At 45.1% G+C, this 26445-nt stretch overlaps 1 protein-coding gene across 7 annotated transcripts in view; it reads left to right on the forward strand.

The window, feature by feature from the left end:
- EXTL3 (exostosin like glycosyltransferase 3) overlaps nucleotides 1–26445 on the forward strand; it is a 178447-nt gene that overhangs the window by 82356 nt on the left and 69646 nt on the right. For 6 of the 7 annotated variants that reach the window (XM_048517072.1, XM_048517103.1, XM_048517064.1 and 3 more), the window contains one exon: nucleotides 13976–14087. The exons of the other annotated variant lie outside the window; for it this stretch is intronic. The gene's annotated coding sequence lies outside the window, so the exon portion shown is untranslated. The remainder of the gene's footprint in view (nucleotides 1–13975; nucleotides 14088–26445) is intronic. 7 annotated transcript variants of the gene reach the window in all.

Below are 26445 nucleotides of genomic sequence, written 5' to 3' on the forward strand. Positions count from 1 at the left end.
TTACAGCATCATGCCCCTGTCCTGGAGGAAACAGGTATAGCTAATCTGAATGTGTGTGCCGCAGAAGTAGTCACCACTGAAGTTTAATCAAGTCAGATTAAAAAGAAAATTGATATGTTGTTGTAGCTTTTTGTGGTTGTCAAACAGTCCGGTAGCAAAGGAAGTATCTTACTAATGGATAAAGCTTTGGAGTTCCAGAGGGAGGGAGGGGAGAGAAAACAGTGTGAAGATTTTTGGCATAGAACCAAACAAAATAAGACGAAACCCGGAGGGGGAAAAGATGGGAGTATGTTGAGGCAACCGACACCTGGACAGCATGAATTGGAGGAAAGGGAAACTTCATAGTCTCTATTTGGAACCCTCCCAAGGGTGAAATATAATATATGCACACTTATCTTTCACAGGATATCCCATTGTACATCTCTGGGGATTCACTTCAAGTGGCTTACGATGCCCAAGTAGTATTTCAGGCTTGCCTCCGCTCCCTGGATTGACAGTAGAGTGCACAATCAGTGACGCAGGACATGTCTCTAGCTGTGGTTGCCTTTTACTAGTTCTTAAGCCTGCAGCTGGGGACTGGTAGGTCTCTCTCTTTTATTTACATACAGCGTATAAAAGCCAATCTGGATAACTGATGTTGATTCTGTCTTTTGCACCCTACAAAAGAAGCCAGAAGCTGTCTATGCAGACTGCATAGCCCCACTGGGCTGGCAATGATTTTTCTCAACCAATGAATGTTTGCTTATGTGTGTCTACCTTTTTCGCCCTCACGATTTCGCTTGGCCTAGAGGCCACTGCACCACAGAATCTTGGATTTAATTTGTTTCCTTTGCTCTAAAAAAGCTCAGTGGTTCTCTGGCACCTGGTGAGTGCTGAGTGCCAGAGCAGGATTGTGTACCCTTGCCCCTGAGAAAGGGCTAGTATTTGAGAAGAACCTTGCTCCACTTGTGTGTGCCCCCTGGGGAACAGTTGTGTGGAAAAGGAGCAGATTTGATCCTCTCTATCAGTTAACCTGTGTGGTTGCAAGTTGGTCCCATCCAGAGAGATGGAGAAGGCTGCTGTTCCTTCTCCTTCCCACTGTCTTTCTAATTTGAAAATGGCAGAGGTAAATATTTGCTAAATTCACAAATAAGAGGAGGAGGAGTTTGGATTTATACCCCACCTTTCTCTCCTACAAAGAGTCTCCTTCCCTTCCTCTCCCCACAACAGACAACTTGTGAGTTAGATGGGGCTGAAAGAATTCTGAAGGACTGGGACTAGCCCAAGGTCACCCAGTAGGCTTCATGTATAGAAGTGGAGAAACAAATCCAGTTCACCAGATAGGAGATGTCCGCTCATGTGGAGGAGTAGAAATCAAGCCTGATTCTCCAGAGTAGAGTCCACCACTCTTTAACGCATTTCACCATGCTGGCTCACTAAAGAAAAGGACCAAAATATGTCCATGGCAGAGGTAAGAATTAGAAGCAGGGCTCTTAAGTACAGTCTTTCTTTTCAGTCCTGGCAAGATCCTCTCTGGTGGAGAGCTCCTGTAGATGCCAAAGAATAAGCTGTTACTGCTATTGACATTTACGCCAGTTAATTTTTAATCCATTTTTGTTTTATTTTTAACCTTTTTCGTTGCAAGCTGCCTCAAGAACCAACTTGGCTGAGAATGTGGAGTGTAGAAGTCTGGCGTGATAAAAATAAATGCACTTAATGGTCCTGGGGAAGCTGTGGAGGTGTGCGCCTGATCAGTGCCTGAGTGGGAACCCAGCAGTAGCTCCATGCAGGCTGATCCGTGCCTTCTAAAAGAGCTAGGATAGAAAACAAATAAGTGGCTTCTAGATCAGATCAAACCTGAACTGTCCCTAGAAGAAGAAGAGGAAGAGGAGGAGGAGGAGTTTGGATTTATATCCCCCCTTTCTCTCCTGCAGGAGACTCAAAGGGGCTTACAATCTCCTTGCCCTTCCCCCCTCACAACAAACATCCTGTGAGGCAGGTGGGGCTGAGAGAGCTCCGAGAAGCTGTGACTAGCCCAAGGTCACCCAGCTGGCATGTGTGGGAGTGCACAGGGTAACCTGAATTCCCCAGATAAGCCTCCACAGCTCAGGCAGTTAGAGCTGGGAATCAAACCCAGTTCCTCCAGATTAGATACACGAGCTCTTAACCTCCTACGCCACTGCTTCTCCTGAAGCTACAATGACTGAACTGAGGCTGTCATACTTTGGTCACATAATGAGAAGATCAGAGTCGCGTGAAAAGACGATAATGCTGGGCAAAGTGGAAGACGGCAGGAAACAAGGAAGTCCCAACATGACATGGATCGACTCTATATAGGAAGCCACGGCTCTCAGTTTGCAAGACCTGAGTAAGGCTGCCAGTGATAGGATGTTTTGGAGGACATTGATTCATTGGGTCACCATGAGTTAGAACAGACCTGGGCATTATACAGCCCGCGGGCCACATCCGGCCTGCCAGATGACCTTGACTGGCCCCCCTGCTGTGCTGGGGAGCGAGGCGCCTTTGAAAGCCCCGCAGAAGCTGGTTGCCTTGGCTGCCGGCTTCTGCTGGGTTTTCAAAAGCGCCTTGCCCCCCTGCCTTGCTGGGGAGCGAGGCGTCTTTGAAAGCCCCGCAGAAGCCAGTTGCCTTGGCTGCCGGCTTCTGCGGGGCTTTCAAAAGCGCCTCGCCCCCCTGCCTTTTGGCCCGGCCCTCCACAATATTTTCTGTTTCTTATGCGGCCCCATGGAAAAATAATTGCCCACCCCTGAGTTAGAAGCAACTTGATGGTGCTTAATGCACACAGAAACACAGATTGCGTGCAGGCGCCTGGGTTGGTTCGGGGGTTTGTTTTCTTGGGCCAGCTGAGTCAGCTTTAGCAAGCCTGTGAGTAGCACAGCACTGTGCTTCACCCAGTTAGCTGCCCCGTAAATGTGATGATCTAATATTTCAAATTCTTGCTTTCTGTTTGGGGAGCCCTGACCTCCCTTGGGATTGTGTCACCTTGTTAGGTCTCGAACCTTAAGCCAAAAAAAAAAAAAGACTCTGGATTCTTGATCAGTAGTGTTTATTGAAAGGCAGCAAGTAGTTTGCTTGAGAAAGCCAGTTCTGCTCGACCTAGCTTTCTCAGGTTCATTTATCCTAGCTCAACTCCTCCCTCCCGCTTTCCCAGAGAAAGTGTGAAAAATTTGTTTAGAGGCTTAGGTGCCTCCAAGGTCATGGTAGGGATAGATACCGTGCTTCCCTGAAAATAAGACCTACCCCGAAAATAAGCCCTATCATGATTTTTCAGGATAATATAAGCTCTACTCCAAAAATAAGCCCTACCTGTAGTTACAGATCAGGATGGTGTCATCCAGCAGGGTGCTCCCTGCCAATGAGGATGCAGCTTGCATCACACGTGACAGGGAAGCAACCGGGCTGCCGAGAGACCGCCTTAATGGATTGTGAAGGTACCGTATTTCCCCGAAAAAAGTCCTACCCTGAAAATAAGCGCTAATGCATCTTTTGGTGCAAAAATTAATATAAGACCCTGTCTTATTTTCGGGGAAACACGGTACAGCCACCTGCCTCGCCTTCCCCCTTGGGCCAGTGGACACACCCTGTTTTCCCTAGTCAGAGAGGCTTCTCAGGGTCATTTGCCTAGTTATCTACAATCGGTGTCAAAGCTGTAAACATCAGAGGAAAGGAAAGGAAGAGAGAAAGGCTCTTTGCATATCAATCAAAGTGCATATCGAACAGGTTACATGGAGGTTGCAGTCAGGTTACATATGTGTGGCTCTACTCCTGACACACCTTCCATGTAAGTGAAGCTAACAGGGGAAAACTTGCAGGCTGACAGAGAGGACCCTCCTGCTCTCAGTGGTTTAAAGTGTGTGCCTCCTCCTCCAGCTTCCACCAAACCTCTGCCTTCCACCTCAAAGAGGCAGCTGGCCTCCATGTGCACAGTACCCCCGAGCCAGCTTCAGCTGCAACAGTGTTGATCATGCAGGCACACAGCTCCTTGGGAGCCTTTTTCTCAGTTACATTACAGTGAAGGGGCATGAGTGTGCATACAGTGCCGCACAGCCAGCGAGAGCGAAAATGATGCCAATCATGCTCAGAGCACCGCAGATCAGTTTGCAGTCTGCGGTGGCTGCCATTCTGTTGTAAACGATCTGTCAGCCTAAAAGCAGTGCTTTTAGAAACAGTGACATGAATTCTTAATACGATTCCCCACCCCCACCCCTACACTCAATCAACTTGCGTGGCTGACAAGAGCCAGGGTTGGACCCACAGTAGTTCTTTATAACTGTGCATCTGGCTTTCCATGTTGAACCTTTTCGCAGTGGAAAGGCAGGTGAGAATCGCAGCTCCAGGGAGTCAGCATTTATTTATTTATTTATTCATTCATTCATTTATTATTAAATTACATTTATATCCTGCCTTTTTCTGTCTGTGTGTATGCCCCCCCCCCAAAAAAACTGGGAAGTTCATTAAGGTGAGAAATTTTCCATCCTCTTTTTCTTACATTTTTAGGACAGTAGAGTAAAATTGTTGTGATCCACACATTCAAAACTGAGTCACAGTGCACATGATGTGAATCTTGCCTCTGAGCCTCGGTTTGAAACTTATTTGTGAGTGATAAATTAAATGATGCTCAGGAACAGGTTTGGCTCCTTGGCGAAACAACCGCTCAGCTCCTGACCACCTGTTCTAGCAAATCTGGAGGTGGCTGCACCTTGGAGTCCTGCTTGTCATGCTAAATTCGTGCTAATAGAGCTGGGACAAAGGAGAGTTCTCTGCTTAAGCAGTTCTCCAGTGGATTCTGTTGCTCCCCATGAATAAGTATTTTTCCCCTTCCTCTTTCAGTGAAGGAGGTCTCTCTCTCTCCCCCCCCACACACACACCAATGGCCCAGCAGGACTGTTTCTTTCCCTTCCTCCTTGGGGAAAGAAAGTTCTCTTGATGAAGTTGTTTCTCCTTGGTGGGGAAGAAATGCTGCCAGGCTTAATGAGCCGAAATGACAAGCGACGTCAGCTTAGATCAGCGTCCCAAATGCATCTCATTCTGCTTCCGTTTTGCCATTTGTCTTTTGCGGGCGAGTTTCTTTGTAGGCTGCTTCTGATTAGTCCACCCGGGGATTTTCCTTGCTGGGCAGAGACGGAGTGGGGGTGGGGTGGGGAGGTAGGAGGCGACTGCTATAGAGGAGTTTGACGTTCTTTCCCCTCCTGCCTTGTTACTTCAGAAAACCTGACCTGCAGGGAAATCTCTCCATGTTCATTCTCTGGTCTGTTGCCTGAAGCTGACTTTGCTCAGGCTGTCGTAAGAGTTTTCAAAAAGTGTGGAACTGGCATCCCGAATGGAAATTCTACAGTAAGATCGTGGTCCGGTGGATCTTGTTCCTAACGCTTCTCCTGCATCTGTGGCTGGCAGCTTCAGAGGTGTATCACAGAGGGAAGTCTGTTACACACTGTGTCCTGTGATACACCTCTGAAGATGCCAGTCACAGATGCAGGCGAAACGTTAGGAACAAGATCCAACAGACCACGGCCACACAGCCCAGAAAACCCACCAGAACCAGTTGAATCCGACCATGAAAGCCTTCGACAATACATTCTACAGTAAGACTTCGAGGGTGAGAACTTTAATTCCTTAGCCCCTGTTCAGAATGGGCCCTAATGAACACAGACGGGGTTGAGGGAAAGCTTGAACGTGAAACTGAGTTTTGAAATGGAGTGGATGCGCATACGCATTTTTGGGTTTGTCATCGGGTTTTCACTGGTGCCTTGGCTTAGGTGGCGCCAGAGGCGGTTTGGCCTTCCTTCTTTTTATGAAAAGTACAAAATTGGCCATATGCCATATTACAAAGGCAAACAGACTCCTGTTTCTAGTTGGAGTGAAATGGGAATTCTGGATTTGCTTGTGCCACGTTTTCCCTCTCCTTTTCTGAAAGAAGCGTGACAGACATAGCTCTCCTCTCCATTGTATCCTCACACAACCTCCCCCAGCCAAGAGTGTGACAGATTCAAGGTCACCAGGGGACTTCATGAGTGGGAAACTGAATGTAGGTCTCTCCAGTCCTAGTCTGGTACTTTACCCATCATGCCACACCGACTGTGAAAGCTGGAGATCTATTTTAGCAGTGTCTGAAGACTGACTCGTGGCTCTATTGAGACTTCTGCCGTCATTAAGGAATATAAGAACATAAAGAACACCTTGCTGAGGCAGTGAATCTGTTTCTAAGCTGAAGCACTTTGGGTCACAGGTGGAGGGTTCACGTGTCAGTTCTCCTCTGCAGAAAAACCACAACAACCCTTCATAGCACACAGAAGGCTAACAAGCCAAGAAAAAGACAAGGATATAACACTTTTCATTAACGTGCTAGCATTTTGATTTTAACGTTGACGTTTTCTGGAGACTTCAGGTACCTGGAATCTGATGCCCTGCCTGTGCTAATATTGTCTGGCTCCTGAGTGTTAGCTTGTCGGTCCGTTTCTGAAAAAGGAGCATTTTCACTTGCTACCACCATGCTGTGACTGATGAGCAAGCATCAGAGCAGTGTAATTTGCACTATTTTTTTGTTGCCTTTTTAAAGCTGCCTTGAGGGTTGTATAGGGTGGGGTAAAATCGTTTTAGATGAGTACTACAGACCAGACACCGATTTACCGCCTTGGTCAGTGCTATGATCAAGGATGAACTGGGGCAGATATGCTTTCACGGGGCTGGACTTCCCTTTGGAAATGTGTTCTTAGACATGTGGAAAAGGATGTGTGTCCTCTGAAAACAATGTAGGACCTTTTAGAATTTAGATTGCCATCTCGAGCAAATACTGGTGATACTGGTGGCTTCTTTCTCTAAATAAAAGATTGTGGGTTGGATTGTGTAGGTTCATTCCACTAATTGCAGCATCTTCTCTCAACTAGTGATATAAAGAATCTGAAAATTTTGAACCCTGGGAAGGACTGAAGAACAAGCAATTCCATACTTACTTTACTGCTTTAACAACATGAAATTCATACTTCATAACTTAGCATATAAAATTGTAGTTTGTCACACTTATGGAATTTAAAAATATTATAAATATCCTAGGGTTTTGGAGGTTTTTTGCAAGCAAAATTGCAGAAGTGCCCAGCAGTGAGAGAGAGCTGCAAATTTAATTTAATTTTTGCCATCTGAGAAGTAGGAAAAATAATAAATGACATTAGGAGAAAAGGTTTGTTAACAAGAGTTCTTATTTGGACGGAAACAGTTTAAACAATAAACCTACCTTTGAAAGTATTTTAAAGTAATTATTATTATTTGGAAGTAATAATAATAATTATTATTTAGTGCAGAACTTTGTCTTCCTATTCTGAGTAACTGAAAACCTGAGTAACTTAAAACACTCAGTTCATTCCAAAATTAGAAAATATTTCACAGTGCTCCCCAAAACTACTCAATTTTGACATTGGTGAAATTGGAAGAGGTTTGGGGGGGATTTTTCTCCCCTGAATTTTTTCAGTTGTTTACCTTTGTAGCTCTGCTTGTGACATAAGAAGCACTAGCCTTTAATACAGCAGATCTGTAGGACCTCACCCAAAATGTTTGTTGCTTATCTTTAAAAGTTATTTAGCCTCAGCTGATTTAGTTCCCACCCACCCTGACTCCTAATACCTGACCCAACTCCAAAGCATCTTTGTGGAAAAGTACAAATTTGTGAGGTGCTCTGCTGCCAGATTCTATACCACTGTGGCTGTTTTGGGGAACCTGAAATCCTGGTTATTCAAAGCTTAAATGGCACCACTAATATTTGCATAAGCTTTGTGTTATCTGATTATTTTCTTCCTTAGCAAAGGTATTCACACAGAGAAAAGGCCCTCAGCAATCTGTTTTCCCCTTTTTTAATTAAAAAGAAAATGACTGCTGATTAGGATTAAAACAGAAGATTATTAATCTTTTTTAATTCTCTGATTTTATTGTTGTAACAGATACACTCGACCCTTAATAATGTTAAACACGTCTGGTTCAGATATCTTTTCTGTTTTTGTTCTTGACTCCTCAATTTGTTGTTACTCCTCCCCACCCCAGTTGCATTTGGTATCTGCAATATAGGGAAGCATGTGTATAATGAGATTTCACTGTGGTTTTTGATCGAACACTTGGCACCCATTCCTCCTTCTGCAGTTCCAAAACGGTATATTGTAGACACTGTTTCTTTGTGGTAGTGCTATCCCCCTTCTTTCTGCTCTCTCCATTTCTACCCACCAGCCTTTCTATGGTACCCCAAATCGTGACAGGATCTGGTAGATAAAATACACAGGTTCCCCCTGAGGGAAAGGTGCCATCAGTCTCCCAAAACCATTACAACAGAGTTTCAGTGAGGGAGAAGACAGTAATGACTGTTAAGCTTTGTTTTTAGAGTAGAAGTGATTTTACAAAATGAGGATGCATAACTACAACTATATTTCCCATTGTGGCCTTCAGGATTGAATCCTGTAATTAGTAATCTAAAGAAAAGAGAGCAAAAGGGATGACAATGGTAATCTAAAGTGAAGTTGCCAGGCAAAGAATAATTCAGTAATCCTGCTATTTATAGCTGCTTATTAATAATGATCAGTACAGCTTGTCCTCTGCTCTGTGGTTTTGCTTCCACGTATCACTGAGGTGATACTTTTAGTTAAGAGAAACACCCCCAGTGATCTCTTCTGTTTCACTTGCCCATGGCTGTTCTGCAGTTATGGTTAAACTAGCAGTAAAGCCTGTTGTATGAACAAATACAATGGGCTCTAGAAAACTGTTAGTGGGTTAATGGAGCCCACAAAGGGGATCATCCTTCTCTTCCTCCTCTTCCTCCTGGATGCCCTCATTGGTAAATGGTGGCCACTGAGGAGAGTAACCTCTTCTGCCTTTCCTTCCTCAGCCCTGTGTCACCAGCTCCCTCCTCCTTTTCCTAGATGCATGTATCAACAGTCAGTGGTATAGTAGCGGCCACCTGCGGTCATAGAATCATAGTCATGGAGTTGGAAGAGACCCCAAGGGCCATCAAGTCCAACCCCCCTGCAATGCAGGAACTCGTGAGTCTCCTACACGTAGTGGCGGATGCCTACACCTGCTCCTCCTCAGATAGCTGCAGACAATACTGTGACTTTAATTACTCAGCAGTGGGGGAGAAGGGCGAGCATGCAAGAGAGTAACCACCACATTCTGCCATTTTGTTTGTGTTGGTTTTTTCGCCATTCTGTGTAAGCCCTGACCCCAAACCACATGTTAATAGTGATTGGCTGGAAGTGAGTCGTCGCCACCATAGCCAGCCATTTATATAACAGGATACTGCTAGTTAATTATTAAGACCATAATAACTTTCTCTCTCTGTTTGTGCACTGGATGAAAGGGACCAGGAAGGCCATAACTCCCTCCTCCCTCTTTGTTCTGAAGAATTCTGCTGCCCTTTTATGAGAGAAAGTTCTGAATGTACAAAGTTGCCTGAAAACCATTGGCTGTCTCTAGCCCAGTATTATCTATCATGACTGGCTGCAGCTGTTCCAAGTTCTCAAGTGTTTCCCAGAATCTTCTATGCCAAATTCTTCAAGTCGAGATTCCAGAATTGAGTGGGGACCTCCATTATGCGAAGCACGTGCTTGCTCACTGAGTTGTATACTCACAAGTTAATGTTGACTCCTGATGCTGGTGACTTCATTGTCTAAAGGACAGAGGAGGGGTTGGGGGGGGGGCTTGTTTTGCTTCCTAATAGTGTTCCCTATTCACACTGGCTTAGCTGTTCCATTTTCTGCTTCTCGGGTGTCTGGGGAAAAGGTGCTCCAGCAGGGTTGCATCTCACTGCTTTGATAAAGGTGAGAAGATTCTGCTCAGTTGCTCTTCGCTTCCCTCTCCCATGTAAAGCTGCCTTACAATCAGCCAAACTATTTGTCCTCCATAATGTCTACTTTGATTCTTACGGTCTCAGGAGGAGACCATTTTCCTGCCCTGCTAGTTGAGATTCTTTTTAAAAAGGGCGGGGAGGGAACTTGAAATGTTTGTCATGTAAAGCATGTGTTCTGCCGCTGAAACGCGGTCTTCCCAAAAGCTTACTGCTTCTGTTGAGGGAAGGTGGCTGGCTTTCCAGTGCTAGATTAGCAGACTGAGGATTTGGTCACAGGTCATAGAAGACCCAGAAGGTTTCTCTCTTATTTTTCTGATGCTCTGGTGCCCCCCCCCCCTTTAAAAAGAAAAGCAACAGGTAGGTGAGTAGAGCTACTGAGCCACCCTCCAAAGAGCTTTTACATCCTCCATCTTGTTGCTTGCCTGTGACTGTGCTCCCTAGCAGACCTGGTGATACTACTGGAAGTTGAATATGGTCAAAGGGCTATTGCAAGTGACCTACCCTGTTTCCCCGAAACAGTTCCTCGGAACTCTCTCAGCCCCACCTACCTCACAAGGTGTCTGTTGTGGGGAGAGGAAGGGAAAGGAGACTGTAAGCCACCTTGAGTCTCCTTACAGGAGAGAAAGGTGGGATATTAATCCAAACTCCCCCCTCTCCCTCCTCCTCCTCCTCCTCCTCCTCCTCCTCCTCCTCCTTCTTCTTCTTCTTCCTCTTCTTCTTCTTCTTCTCCTCCTCCTCCTCCTCCTCCTCCTCCTTCTTCTTCTTTCTCTGATGTCACCACAATTCATGGGGTATGTCCATGTGTGAGCATAATTTCTGTCCTTATGGTAATTATGCAAAGTTCTTGATTCCTTCTCTTGGATTTGTATAATGAGTCAGTGTCTCTGTCTAGCCTAGCTAATGTATCCCATCCCATTTTATCTATCCTACCCATCTATTGGATTTTTACATTATTTTAAAGGAGTCTTCCTGGACTCCGATGTACATTTATTCCCAGGAATAAAATATTACCCCTGCCTCAAGAAAATGAAAATAATAAAACAGGCTGTGGAAAATGCTATTAGGCCCAAATGCTTGTTGTTGCTCTGTGTACATGTGAGATACATGAAAAACATGTCTTCCCATATGATTCTTATACTTGTTAAAGACCACTGGGACCTTAAACTCCCAAACAATAACACATCAAAAGAGCAGTTCTGGAACCGTGGAGCTCAGTCTGCCCCAAACAGATGGTGATTGCCACGGGTCCATTGGGCTTTTCGAATCACAGTCGCTGTTTGGAGGAGCAGATTGTCAACTTGGCAGCTCTGCTGAGTTCTTTTTTAAAAGTGTGTGACCTGGAAATCTTTTGTTTTTAATTAGAAGTACAAAACTGGAAAAAAAAACCAATTATCTGAAGGCAGATTAACAAAAAATAATGCTTAGCATTTATGTGGAGGTACTCCTGAGGATTCAGAAACATTTGCTTAGAACCCAATTGGAAATCTTACAACAGCATTTCAAGGCAGGCCAGTATTATCCATGAGGCAGTGTTGGTGTGCTCCATTTGGAGTCTTACACTTTCTCCTGTTGTTCTGGATGCACTAGTGCTCAACCTGCTTTTTCCCTCTAGTGTTTATTGTCCTTAACTACAGATTGGTAAGCTGTGAGGGAATTTTTTACTCCTAGGGATTCAGTGGTCAGCTTCCCGCGAGAACCTTTGGCCACTTGGCCATGATGTTATGGACTGACGGGAACAATTGTAGTCCATAACATCTGTATGCCAAAGGTTCGCCTGCCAACATGGCAATTGGCCATGCTGGCGAAGGCTGACAGAGCAACATCTGGAGTCTCGCCACTCTAGGAGCAATCCTGAGCAAGTCTACTCAAAAGTAAGCCCCGGTTAGTCATTGGGGCTTATTCCCAGGAAAGTGTCCATAAAATTGCACTGTACGTCTTGCAGACCATGCAGGCACTCTATTGAGTTCATAGCAAAGACTCAGTTTGAGCCAGGACTTTCCTTCCTCTTTCCACCTCCTTTTCCATCTTTAAATCACAGGGTGGTGGTTTATTAGCCTACCCTGGCTTGTTTTTAACGCCATCAAATCCAAGCAAGCAATACTATGTACCTGCAGAATCAGGGCAGGCCAACGTTCCAGGGCAGGGATGATTTCTTCATTTCAAAGACACATGGATAGCTTCATCAGCCAACGAGTGGGCCTCAGAAGTTGTCTGATCCAGCTATACCATAGAGTTTGGCCACTGGACTATGTGATCATCTCTCCTCTTTCCAACAACTGGAAGAAGGAACAGAGAACCTGAATGGAAGTCCAGTAAATGCCTCAAATCCTGCATAGTAGAGGTGTACTGATCACAAAACATAGAAATCCCACGGGGCAGTGACAAACACAGCCTTATCCAAGAATGCCTCAGTCAAAGAAATGTGTGAAGTGGCCATTTGGTCTACAATGTCTACATTAGTTAAAGTGGCCGTTTGGTCTACAATGTCTACATTAGTTAACCATTACAAAATCAGTGCACTCTAATCTGGAGGAACCGGGTTTGATTCCCTGCTCTGCTGCTTGAGCTGTGGAGGCTTATCTGGGGAATTCAGATTAGCTTGTGCACTCCAACACATGCCAGCTGGGTGGCCTTGGGCTAGTCACAGTTCTTCTGAGCTCTCTCAGCCCCACCTACCACACAGGGTGTTTGTTGTGAGGGGGGAAGGGAAAGGAGTTTGTCAGCCCCTTTGAGTTTCTTATAGGAGAGAAAGAGGGGATATACATCCAACTCTTCTTCTTCTCTTTGGAATTTAAATTATTTTTTAAAGTAGACATTAATAAGTTGCCTCTTGTAGTGGTTGTGGCAGCTTATAGTAATTATTGGATTAGTGTTGGTTGTCCTTGTGGTTTCGTGTTGCGCCTTGGGGGAATGTGGGGGACTGCTTGGAGGTGAGCAGAGATTTATGAGCTACCCCATGTTGTTTGGATCATCCTTCCCCACTGTTACCTTCCTCCAGTGGTTTCTTCTCCTTCCCCCAAACGTCTCCTCTTTTAGGGTTGAGAAAACACAGTTTGCACCACAAGCATTACAGCCGCAAGCCTCTTCCACATGGCTTGTTCTGAGTGACCCTCTCAACAGAGGCAGCAGATTGTACTTCCCTGAATTTGAAGTGGATCACAGTGGGATTTCAGGGATTAACATGGAGGGTTGCCAGCAATCATCTAGCCTAATTGTCTGCCCAGAGGGGGCAGCAGTGCCAGTTTGATCCCAGCTAAGTAGGCAACGTCTGTTTAAAGCTGGCTGCAATCTTGGTGTTGCGTGGCCCGTGCAAGCATAGCAGAGATACCGTCGGAGGAAAATAATCTGCGACAAAGCAGACATTGTCAGCATTTGGATTAGTCTGTTGTCAGAGTGGTTGATGTGTTTTCTTAAACACGTTGCACTCAGGAGAGCGTAAATCAGTTGGAGAGCACTTAAGTTCCTGGCATTTATATCTCTTGAGGGCATATTGGCATCTGTGTCGGGCATTTTTTGATGGTAGAAGAAAGAAGTCCTGCTAGTTTATCGTGGGTACCTTGACATAACCAGCAGTGGGATCCCTTCTCAAGGGTTCTTAGCTGATTCTGGTTTGTGGTTCCATCCTCTTAGCACAGTCTGTGCAGACATAGTTGAGGGAGTCTGTTTTTGTTTATGTGACATTTACAGCCATGGATTTGGTCCTGGGGCCTAATTTTGCCACGTACAATGGCTCATTTTTTTTCTAAATGGATGAACTTTCAGCTATGCCATTTTAATCCACCTGCAATTGAAAGTGGTTCTGCCGATTGTGTAGCTTTTAGAGAAGTTCAGAGTGCCCTCAGGAGGCTCATAAAAGCCTTTACTGGGACATGACAGAATTAAGTGTGAAACAGGGAGAACTTAAGGGGTGCTTTCCTCAGAGATATACCCTACCTGCTCAGCTTATTCAGCCTCTGAGCAAATGAGTGAGTTCAGCCGTGAAAAAAGGACTGTCTGTTCCCCGCCATGGCCCTTACACCTATTTTTCTTCCTTTGCCATAATCACGGTCGGGATATGCTTCCAGCCAGCATGCTGACATGCAGCTTTGCTTGCATTTGTCTTGCATTAAGCCTCCAGTGTCTATCTAAACTGTCTTTTTCTGTTTGTGTGTTAAACAGGAGACGAACTCCTGGAGGCGGGCACTCCCTGCTGAGACGTTGTTGGATATAGTGGAAATGTTCATCTGTGACACTCTTTCAGGCCTGATGCTTAACAGCAGAATGTGAAGAGGTACGGTGTGGATATGGGCGGGTTTCAGAGCCTGACCGGATTACAACATGCTTGAGTTACAAGCGTCATCTTTTTTTTTTGAATTTTAAATGCTTTATTCTAGAAAAGAAAATTGAGAATAATACAAGAAAAGGAAACAAAATTATACAGAGTTATACAAATATGATACATCATCATATCACACAAGTTAGTAACTAATAACAGATAGTCGAACAACAAAGAAAAAAAACACAATAAGTATAATTTAACGATTCTATCAATTACTCTTTAATTGTACTTCCTTCTGTGCGTACTCTATTTTTAATTTAGTAACCCTTTACTTAAATACTTTGCTTTGGATATGGTATTTCTAGTTACAAGAGTCATCTGAGCAAATCCATCCAGTGCTACTCTGTTTCCCCGAATATAAGACATCCCCGGAAAATAAGACGTAGTAGAGGTATTGCTAAAGTGTGAAATATAAGGCATCCCCCAAAAGTAAGACGTGCCAAAGGTTCGCCACCACGGGCATAGCGCATCTTTGGGAGCAAAAATTAATATAAGACACTGTCTTATTTTCGGGGAAACACGGTAGCTGCCATATCTGTAGATTGGGCCAGGGCGTAAGGAGAAGTATGTTCTGTGCCCTGAAGGAACATGGCTGCTGGGACCACCAGTCAAAATTTGAGCAGCAGGTGTGTGGAAGGGAAGGAATAATCCCACATGCAGCAATAAACATTCAATATGGATGTTAATTTTGCCCCAGTGGTGACTCAAAGTGCTTACAGAATGCAGATTTAGACAAACAGAGCAAATGTATAGCAAAACTCCAATTCCTGAGCCTGTCCTGGATCTACAGAGCTGGCTGACTCAGGGCTACAAGCCCTTTGGGTCTTGGACTTCAGCTCAAAGTGTCTGGCTACACCTAGGCTAATACTTGCGACAGAGGAGAAACAGACTCAACCCAGATGTCTTTCACCTAGCCCAAAAACGTTTCCAGTGTTCTTAGGACATTTTTGCTATTAAAGCATCCCACATTTTGCCTTGACAGTTATGGCAGCATCCTTGGAGAAGGCAGGTACCTTTTCTTGGAGAACGTGTACTGCCCAGACTAAATGTGCTGTTCTTGTTCTCTGACGCCCTCATCAGCTGGATGGCTCTTGATGAGTATCAACCGAATTCTCCATTCCCTCTTCTACTGATAGGACTTGCAAGAGATTTTCCAGGCATTCAGTACAGGCAGCGATTTTGTGGTACATTTTTTTACACTAGGGAAGTTTCCCAAGTAAATAGGGAAATGGACACTTTGCCTAGGGTTTTGCACTGCAGAGTACTTAGGACAGTGGTTAATCTGAGAGAGATTAGCATGTGTATGTTTTGTACCCTGCTTTTTGGCTTTATGGAAGTATCTGGCTGGCCATTGCTCAAAACATGGTGTGGGCCTAGCAGGACCTTTTGGCGTGATCCACCCATGCCCTTACTTAGAGGCGCTATCTAGAATCACAGTTGGGCCAAACTGCGCCCGGTGTGCAGTCTATATTTTCCGGCGCCCCCCCCCCCCCCCCCGTGTCGCCCTCCTTCCCACACTTACCTTAGTTCCTTTCCTTTTCCTAGAACTTTTTCAGGCTGAAAAAAAGGCCTATTCACAGTTCAGGCTTAAAAACGGCCTGATGGGAACCATACTTCCCAGGAGACCTTGTGAGCCCCAAGGTCTTCTGGGATCTGTAGTTCCTCAGGCCGTTTTTAGCCAGTACTGTGAACAGGCCTTTTTTTCAGCCTGAAAAAAGCTAGGAAAGGAAAGGGCTATGCGTGGAAAAATGAAGGAACACCGTGGGAGGGGGAGGGGGAATTTTGTGCCCCCACATAACCCAAAACCGTGCGCCCGGTGTATGGAGCACCCCCTGGTAGCCCCGCCTCTGTCTAGAACACATGATTTGCATACAGAAGATTTCAGTTTCAGACCTCAGCACCTCAAGGTAAAATATTTCAAGCTGTAGATGTTAGGAGAAGACTTCTTCCACGTGAGATCCTGAAGACCTGCTGCCAGTCAGAGCACTGGGTTCATTGGGCAGCTTTGCGTGTCCAGTGGTTTATATGGTCATAATTTAGTAGAAATGAGCAGTGATTTTTCTGTGTGTAGCACTTTTTCGTTAGAGTTGGTTCACACATTCGGCTACCTGCCAAGCGTAGAAGAATCAAGAGATGTAGATTGCACACGTGAACTGGTCCTTTTATATTTTGTTCACTTGATTGATTGGAGCGCATATGACAATCTTGGCAGCAGCATATTATCATAATTCCTTTGCACTGAAGCTTGGGGGTCTGATGAGCCCTCTCCTCCCTCTAGCAAAAGGGCTGTAACATCTTCCTTTCAAATCACATCTTCTTTGAGCCATTTGGTAGTCAAAGTCCTTATTGTCCTCCTACGCTTCTTCAATCACAGTGGTATATTCTTCAGCAGAAGCATCGAGCCTCATTTCCAAGAGACCTGGGCTTTGGTCTGTGTTTCAGAGGTTTCTGCTACTTTGAGGCAGGTTGTGGTCTGCTTGAAGGAGGGCATGAGAAGGAAGGAAGAGAGGTGGGCAGAATAACAAATCCTGTTAAAGTAGAAAGAGAGAAAACATGCCTGTGGTAGCAGAGGTGAGCAGTCATGGCATTCCCGATTTCAGTTCACTGTGCTGCCTGGGATTTTCTATTTAAACGCTTAACGTGTAGCTCTGCGAGGTGTTACATACAGATAAATGCTCCTTCTTGCTTTTGAGCTGACATTGTCGACTGGCTGGACTCCAGTAGCTGATCTGCCCTGAAGTGAAGCTTTAAAAAAAATAATAACACTATTAAATCGGGAAGGACAAAAGACAGGCAGCCAAAGCAGAGAGTCGAAACCTGGTTCTATCACCTTGTCAGCCTGAGCCTTGGCGCTGTTGAATGTGTGCAGACAAATCGACTAGTATTAAAAACAAAAAAACAAGCAGGAAAAGAGGCACCCAGACAAACCCAGCTACGTCTCCAAGGGCCAGAGGCTGCTCTTGTCCTTGCCTTATCTTTCAAGTTGCCCCATTTTTACATGTCAACTGTGGCTGCACTTCAGTAAACATGGAAATTGCAGTAGAAGAAGAAGAGTTGGATTTATATCCCCCCTTTCTCTCCTGTAGGAGACTCAAGGGGGCTTATAATCGCCTTGCCCTTCCCCCCTCACAACAAACACCCTGTGAGGTGGGTGGGGCTGAGAGAGCTCAGAAGAACTGTGACTAGCCCAAGGCCACCCAGCTGGCATGTGTTGGAGTGTACAGGCTAATCTGAATTCCTCAGATAAGCCTCCACAGCTCAGGTGGCAGAGTGTGGAATCAAACCCGGTTCCTCCAGATTAGAGTGCACCTGCTCTTAACCACTACACCACTGCTGCTCCAGCCAGTACACACGTAATAGCTGGATGCAGGTACAGTTTCATACTGCAGCGGTGTGGGCGTTAGGCTCTGATTTGTCACAGTATCCAGGGGTGAATGCGGTCTGACCTTCACACTTGGTGACAGTCCAGGCTAGCCCAACTGTTAACAAGGATAGCCCTAGATTCGAGTTAAAGGTTCACTAGATTTTTAGGGTGTACATTTTGGAGAGTAAAAGCTCCTGAAAATTTTGTTGCTTTCTAAGGTGTTCCTGGATTAGAATCTAGCCCTTCTGCTGCAGACTAGTGTGGCAACCCTTTTGAAACTTTGCATAGCCCTGACAGCCTAGAATGGAAAGAGATTTTAACTTCATTGTACTGAAAGCGATCAATGTTCTGTCTAGCAGAGCACCGCCTAACTTGACTGGCAGCAGTTCTCCAGAGCTTTGGGTAACAAGGTCTCTTGTAACATTTGCTGTCTTTCAACTGTAGATACTAAAGGATTCAAAGTGTATATTCTGTCGATGAGTTTTGATTCCTCCCACTGTGCACACAAGGGTTACAATGCACCCAGCTAGGATATAAAACCAATTAAAAAGTAGGAACACATTTCATCATGGAAATATTTATTAAAACTCTGGGAATCCTTGGTAGAAAGCCAGTGGGGTATAGTGGGTAGACTAGGATCAGGAAGACTTGGGCTCGAATCCCCACACTGTCATGACAGATTTCTGGTTGGCCTTGGGCCACTCATAAAAACATAGAGCTGGATGTAATCTCAAGGGCCATCTTGTCCAATCCCTGCACAACACAGAAAATTCACAATTACCTCCTTCCCTGCTCCTCCAATGACCCCTGCTGTATCCCCAGAGGAATCCACCATAATAATCAAGGCAGGTGTACAACAGGTACTGTCACAAATATTACACCCATGCGTACTCCAACTCACTAGGTGAGTAACATTTCAACATTATCTTACAATCATAAATATACAAGAAAGATTTTTGTAAGTCAGTACACCGTCAGGTATGGCTATAAAACCTCTAGATTAGGTTTTTATTTCGGCAATCCTTTGTCAAGCCAATAATTGTTGTATAAAGTATTCTTTTTCCTTACTCCTCTAGGAGCACAACTGTTTTTTCTTACACTAGATAGTTTCCAAACTGAATTCAAATTTCCCTTGAATGGCTCTTCTTTAAATAGTCCTTCTCTCTGGATATCAGGATCTCATGTGAGATATTTATGATTGTAAGATAATGTTGAAATGTTACTCACCTAGTGAGTTGGAGTATGCATGGGTGTAATATTTGTGACAGTATCCCCAGAGGAAGGCAAAACTCTCTGACCCCTGGACAGTCTAGCCTGGAAAAAATTTCTTCCTGACCCCAGTGGCGATCAGCATTATCCTGGCATATAAGGAAGGGCCATGAGGGCCGAGTAGTGACTTATCCCTTCCTGCTCCTTCTCTTATGATCTACCTCAGGTCACAGAATGAGCATTGCTGTCAGACAGATGTCCACCTGACCTCTGCTTTAAGAACTCCAAAGAAGGACAACCCACCATCTTCCAAGAAAGCCTGTTCCGCTGAGGAACCATTCTAACTGTCAGGAAGTCCTTCGTAATGTTTAGCGAAAAACCTTTTTGATTTAATTTCAAATTGTTGATTCTGGTCCAACCTTCTGGTCCAACCTTCTGGGGCATAGGTGTCAAACTCACGGCCCTCCAGATGTTATGGACTACAGTTTCCATCATCCCCTGCCAGCATCATGTAGTCCATAACATCTGGAGGGCCGTGAATTTGACACCTGTGTTCTGGGGCAACAGAAAACAGTTCCCACTGTTGTGACAGCTTTATTTACCTCAATTCTAATTGTGGTTTGCTGCGACAGCTGAAATAATAAACCATAGTTTGTTGACCAGTGTTGTCCCTTTCAGCCCTGTATTTAAGGATATAGGAATGTAGGGAAGATGTTCTCTTTTCTGGAAGGCAGAGAAGAAGCAGACAAAGTTGCTTATATTGCAAAGGCTAACCAGGGTTTGTTGCACAAACCATGGGTTATCATAACGTTTAAAAACAACCTGGGGGATATTTTCTACCATGCACCTAAAGGGAAGTACTCTGCTTAAGGCACCTTGAGGATGGTTGAGCTTTAAATCTGTGGTGGATCCTGAACCCAGGACGCAGTGATGTCAAGAGGGGGGAAAGGAACAAAGTCAGTTAGAACAGTAAGAAAGACTCTTTAATAAATCTGGAGAAGGTAATGCGATCGTCTTCCCAGGCAGGTTAGGCTGACTCAGTGGAATCAGTAAGAAAGGCACTGTGGCCGCTCCCTCTAAGGCCCCTTCCGCACATGCAGAATAATGCACTTCCAATCCACTTTCACAATTGTTTGCAAGTGGATTTTGCTATTCCGCATTGCTACAAAGTGCATTGAAAGTGCATTATTCTGCTTGTGCAGAAGGGACCTAGGAGATCATCTCTGCCTCTGCATAGCCCACCACTTAAATTGGCAGGGGCTGGGGAATGGGGAGCTGCAATTGCTAATTTAGGCTAGTGGGCAGATGTTCATGGCTCACAGTAGTGGCTGGTACTTGAAGATGGTCTCCCCCTTTTTTGCTTTCACATTCCAATGTCCTTGTTCATAGGCGTTAGAATTGGGTCGTAGCCATGGCGTCAAGAAGGGAGTCATGACTAAAGACTCAAAGAAAACTGCCCGTGGAAGGAGATGGAGCTGGTCCAATAATGGTGAGGTTATTCTGCAACAACAGGCTTCCTTTCACTTCCTAGATCTGCTTGGAATGCTCTGTAACTGAGACCTCTGTTGAACTCTTTTCCAGACCAGCAATAAAACCCTCCCTACAGCTTCTGGCAGGAATCTCGATGCCTCATGTAGCCCCTGATCCAGTGCATTAGCACGTTTTATAGCTCTCACAAGGACAAGAGGCCTAGGTGTGCTGGTTAATTTCTTTCTGCTGCTCTTTATGTGCAGGTTGACTGCTCTTTGGGGGAATTTCCCTTGTGGCCCAAAAGTTGCTGGCTGTCTCCCAAATCTCCAAGTAGCCAAGTTTTTAAAGCAGTGGGTTTGAAGGCCTGAGTACTGCCGGATATGATGTAGGGACAGTTAACTCGAGAGGGAGAAGCTGCTCCTCAGCAGTAGTCTTATCATAACTAGGAAGGGCACAGAGGAGTTTTAGACAACATCCAGTAACTTCACTGGGTTGGCTGATTAGCTACCAGGAGTATCTGGCATAGATTAGGAGACAAACAGGAAAGATTGGCTACCTTCATTTCCTGTTTGTGGGCTTCCTGGAGGCATCTGGCTGGCCATTCTTTAGAAATGAAAGGTCAAACAAAAGAGCCCCCTGGTCTGTTCTATTGGGACTTCTCTGGAAAATCTGAGTGCTAGTTGGAAAGAACTGTTTCAGGTGAGTAGCAGTTTTGGTCTGAAGCATCAGGAAAAAAGTTTTGAGTTGAGTGGCACCCTTTAAGTCCAACAGCATTTTATTCTTAGTATATGAATAAGCTTTTCTGGCATGCACACAAAAACTTATACCAAGAATAAAACTTCGTTGGTCTTAAAAGGTGCCACTCGACTCTGGAACTTTTTTTCTGGAAGTAACTGAAGAAGCATAACTTGCTGCAGGTGATCCAGGTACGGGAGTCATGAAGTTACTCTTTGACTGGTTGTTGTGGGTTTTCTGGGCTGTGTGGCTGTGGTCTGGTAGAGCTTGTTCCTAACATTTCGCCTGCATCTGTGGCTGGCATCTTCAGAGGTGTATCATGGAGAGAAGTCTGTTATACACTGTGTCCAGACTTCTCTTATAACTGACTTCTCTCTGTGATACACCTCTGAAGATGCCAGCCACAGATGCAGGCGAAACGTTAGGAACAAGCTCTACCAGATCATGGCCACCCAGCCCAGAAAACCACAACCAGTTGAATCTGGCTGTGAAAGCCTTCAACAATAGATTACTCTTTGAACTATGCATGAGGGTATAAATCAGTGAAAGCTCAATCAAGAAGCAGATTTCTGTAAGGGTCACACTGGGAAGAGATAGCAGAGCATGTGCTCTCTCTCTCTCACCCACTCTCTTGCTGTCTGTTCCTGAATCCTGCAGTTTCTTTTGGACACATGTGTGTGGAATGTGACTCTTGGAGAAGTACAGCTCTGGGGGCCCTTTGTCCAAAATTGCTCATAATGACCTTTTGTTATGTGAGTCTGCCAGATAGCACCCATCACTGCCTCTCCTCCACCCCCTTTTGGTCTTTTGTACATTGATTGGAAGAGAAAAGGATGCTTCGGTGTGTGTGTGGGGGGGGGGGGAGGAAACAAGGGCTGAAGGAGAAGAAACAAGGAGACATATATATATGGTAGGAAAAGGCATTTATTCAGTGGATCTTGCTTGAATTATTTCTTAAGCAAAACGCTGTGTGAGGCCAGGCTGGGTAGGTGTGTGGACCACATCTCCCTTTCTCTGGCTATGACCAGCACTTAAAAGTTGGAGCTTTTCATTTCCCTTTCTCTTGCAGTGGGCTCTGACTTCAGGTTAGTATCTGTCTGGTGGCCTTGGTGACAAAATGCCCACTGGTGCAAAAACAGAGCACCTGCTGAGCCGTTGAAAGGTATATTCCTGAACCTCTGTGTCAAAGAGCTGGTGCCAAACCACCAATTTTCACCTTCACTGAGTGCAAACTACTAGTCTAGAGCAAACAGCAACATTTCATTGAAGCTGAAAAGTGTGTGTGGGGGGGGGGGGGGCTGATGATAGAGCGTAGCACCGTGGTGGCGAACCTTTGGCACTCCAGATGTTATGGATTACAATTCCCATAAGCCCCTGCCAGCATGCCCAATTAGCCATGCTGGCAGGGGCTGATGGGAATTGTAGTCTGTAACATCTGGAATTATAAGGATTACGCTCCCCTGTGTGAGATAGGATGTTGAGCAGTGGTATAGCTAGGGAAAATGGAGCCGGGACAAAATCACAGGTTTTCTTGAGGCAATATGGGCAGCGTCATACCGCGATAAACAACATTTTTTTTTGCACCAGGTCATCTCAAAGTCACCATCACATTATAGAACATGCCCCAACTCACAAATCTGAGCACATCCGGGGCTCCCTAGTTTAAACAACATTGAAAGTGATGCTATTTTTTTGAAGGGGGGAATCCACCCTGAAACAGCATCACTTTTAATGTTGTTTAAACTAGAAACGATTCTCTTTAAATCCACCTTAAAGAGAGACTCTGAACCATCTAGTTTAAACAACATTGAAAGTGATGCTGTTTCAGGGTAAATCCCACCCATCCATTCCAAACAGCATCATTGTCAATGTTGGTTGTTAATGGAGTTTTCTGGAGCTCGTGGCTGTGAGTCTGGTAGATCTTGATTTCCTAATGGTTTCACCTGCATCTGTGGCTGGTATCTTCGAAGTATCACAGAGAGAAGTCTGTTATACACTGTGTCCAGACTTCTCTTATAACAGACTTCTCTCTGGGATGCACCTCTGAAGATGCCAGCCACAGTTCCCAAGTCAACGTTAAGCTAGATCTGTTCTACCGACACAACCAGTTCGAAACTTGGTTGTGAAAGCCTTCAACAATACTTTCGAGAATTTTTTTAATCTAGGGAGCCCAGATTCTCCTTTTAAATCCACTCAAAGGGGGTGGATTTAAAGAGAACCGAGGGGAAAAAAATTGAGGGTGCCTGTCAGGAGAGCAATGTTTAAGCTAACATTACCAAAATTTTAGGCTATCTTTAGGAGACTATCCTGATTGTACCACCCAGGTTTAGTGAAGTTTGGTTCAAGGGGTCCAAAGTTATGGACCTTCAAAGGTAGCCCCATCTATCATGGCTCCCATTGAAAACAATGGGGGAGTGGAGCACCTTTGGGAGGTCCATGGCAGACTGAATAACCTTCATAAAGCTTAATTGATATCGAAAGACTATCCATATATGATACCTTGTAGGTTTACTGAAGTTTGATTCAGAGGGTCCAAAGTTATGGACCTTCAAAATGATAGCCCCAACTACTATTAGCTCCCATTGGAAACAATGGAGGGATAGAGATCACCTTGGGGGTCTATAACTTTGGACTCCCTGAACCAAACTTAACCAAACTTGGCTGGTATCATCAGGAGAGTCACCTAACGATAGCCTGAAATTTTGGTGCCACTAGCCCAGGGGTAGGGAACCTGTGGCTCTCCAGATGTTCAGGAACTACAATTCCCATCAGCCCCTACCAGCATGACAGAGGCGTGGGGTATGATTCCTGGTATCTGGAAACCCTGATTCTACATAAAACTGCGCCCCCTGCAGGCCAAAATTGAAAAAACGGTAAAAAATACAGAAAGCTACAAACGAACCTGCAATTTTTGCGCCCACCACAAGGTGGCGCCCGGGGCACTTGTCCCCGGATGTCCCCATGGTATCTACGCCTGTGGATGTGGGATCTGCTTTGGTTTCCTGTTGGCTTTCCACTTGTTTCCCCACTCCTCCACGTGAAGCTTGCTGGTTGATCTTCTCTCACAACTCTCTCAGCTCCACCTACTTCACAAGGTGCCTGTTTGCAGGAAGAAGAAGGGAAGGAGCTTGTAAGCCGCTTTGGGATTCCTTAAAGGTAGGAAAAGCAGGTTGTAAAAACCAACTCTTCTTCTAATGCAGTCTCTACCCCGAAGAAAAATTCCTGTTGTGGAATAACTTCTCATATTCATTCATTCATTCATTCATTCATTCATTCATTCATTCATTCATTCATTCATTCATTCATTCATTCATTCATTCATTCATTCATTCATTCATTCATTCATCAGATTTAATATACTGCCCCATCCCCAAAGGGCTCTGCACGGCGTACAGCCAATAAAATAATCACATTAAATCATGATCAGTAAAACAACATTTTTAAATACTCACCAAACGCAATTAACAACCAGCTCCAACCTCCATCTTAAAAGCAGATGATGACATAAACAATGGACGCATCGGGTGGGTGGCATAATATGGACAAGCACCCAAGGTGGAATATGAAATAATAGCAACTTCTGCAAAGGTATCTGAGAACCTGTGGGCTAGATAACACTTGGACTCTTACCGAAATCTGCCTTTCTCTGCACTGGATTGTATTGACCAGTAGTTTTTTTTTTTTTTTTTAGCCGATTTAGCTATTATATGTTTCCTTTAAAAGCATCCTCTGCCAGCCTCATCCTTAGCCTGCTTGATAGCTAGTTCTGGACAGGGTGTGTCTGAGGTATCCCTTCAACCTGAGAAGTCAGCACTGTGCCCCACAGCAGAACCCACGGCCTCATTGGAGGTTTGAAATGCAGACAGGGGTGTGTCAGCTGACTAAGCAGTTTGCATGTTTCAGCTATGGAAGAGGATTGTGCACGGTGCAAAGAAGTTATTAGGTTTTGTGCCTGGTAGCGCTCTCCTTTGAAACTCGCCTTTTTACTAGACTTCATAATGGGAGTCTATTGATTTTTGTCTTCGCCCCCCCCCCCCTCCCCTGTACGTGTTTTCCCACAACTCTGCAATTGTTCCAGTGACTGCTCGTTGCTGGGACATTATGTGATTTAGATTGTTGCCCCGTGAAGCTTGTACAAACTTAATAGCCTGCATCGCTTCTCAGTCCCTTGTGTACGGCATACCGATTGGAGAGCCAGCATGGTATAGCGGTTAACAGCAGAGGACTCTGATCTGGAGAACTGGGGGCGATTCTTTACTCTTCCCCATGAAGTGACCTTGGACCAGTCAGAGTTCTCTCAGAACTCTCTCAGCCCATATGAAGGCAGGCAATGGCAAACCACCTCTGAATGTCTCTTTGCTTAGAAACCCTAAGGGGTTGCCGCAGAGGCGTAGCTGGGCCATACCTCGCCCGGTGCGCAGTCTATATTTTCTGGCCCCCCGTGGCGTCCCCCTTCCCACACTTACCTTAGTTCCTTTCCTTTTCCTATAATTTTTTCAGGCTGAAAAAAAGGCCTATTCACAGTTCAGGCTTAAAAACAGCCTGGTGGGAACTATACTTCCCATGAGACCTTGTGAGCCCCAAGGTCTCCTGGGAACTGTAGTTCCTCAGGCTGTTTTTAGCCTGTACTGTGAACAGGCCTTTTTTTCAGCCTGAAAAAGTTCTAGGAAAAGGAAAGGAACTAAGGTAAGTGTGGGAAGGGGGGTGGGGGGGTGCCACGGGGGGCAGGGGAGGGGCCGGGGCGATTTTCCACCCTCCCAGGCGTGTGCCCAGTGCACGGCACAACCCCCCCCCGGCCCCCTTGTAGCTCTGCCACTGGGTTGCCATACGTCAGCTGTAACTTGATGGCACTTTCTACCAATTCAGATAAGGAAATGGGTGTCACTTTCCTCTGCTGGATAGAGATGGGTTTTATCTGTGATGGTTCATGCCTAGTAAAACTCCTAGGTTATTTCCCTGTAATTGTACTGCATACCAGTGACTTTAGTGGACTGTGTACTACAGTAGAGCCAGACATGTTTGGGGTGATTAGTAGGAAGTAATGTTTGCAAAGGGGCCATGGCTCAGTCATTAAAAGCATTTCAGGAAGGAGCACTTACATGCCCATCTTGAGACCCTGGAGAGTAGCTGCAAGTCAGAGTAGATGCTCTTGGGCTAGACGAATCATTAGTCTGACCTGGTGTGGCAGCTCATTAAATTTATTTATCACATTACTCCTGCTGACAATGGTCATTTGAGGCCCATAAAACTGCTCCATCAGAATCCCCTTTAAACCAACGTATAGTCATTTTTTTTGAAAAGGAGCAAACTGTGAGGGGAGACGGAAAGACCTATTATTGGCAGCGAATCCTGGAGAATAGGAAAGGTATTTTTATTTGTTTTTGAAAAGTGATTCTAAGAAATGTGTATCTAGAGGGGTGGGGAGAATATTCCCTGTGGTTCCTGTACTGATATATAGTGTAATCAGTGCGTGAGATATAATAGAGTAGTGAAAACTGGAGAGGAGCTCATTTCAACAACTTGGACATTCTT

This window comes from Sphaerodactylus townsendi, linkage group LG01 (assembly GCF_021028975.2).
Source record: "Sphaerodactylus townsendi isolate TG3544 linkage group LG01, MPM_Stown_v2.3, whole genome shotgun sequence".
NCBI classification, from domain to species: domain Eukaryota; kingdom Metazoa; phylum Chordata; class Lepidosauria; order Squamata; family Sphaerodactylidae; genus Sphaerodactylus; species Sphaerodactylus townsendi.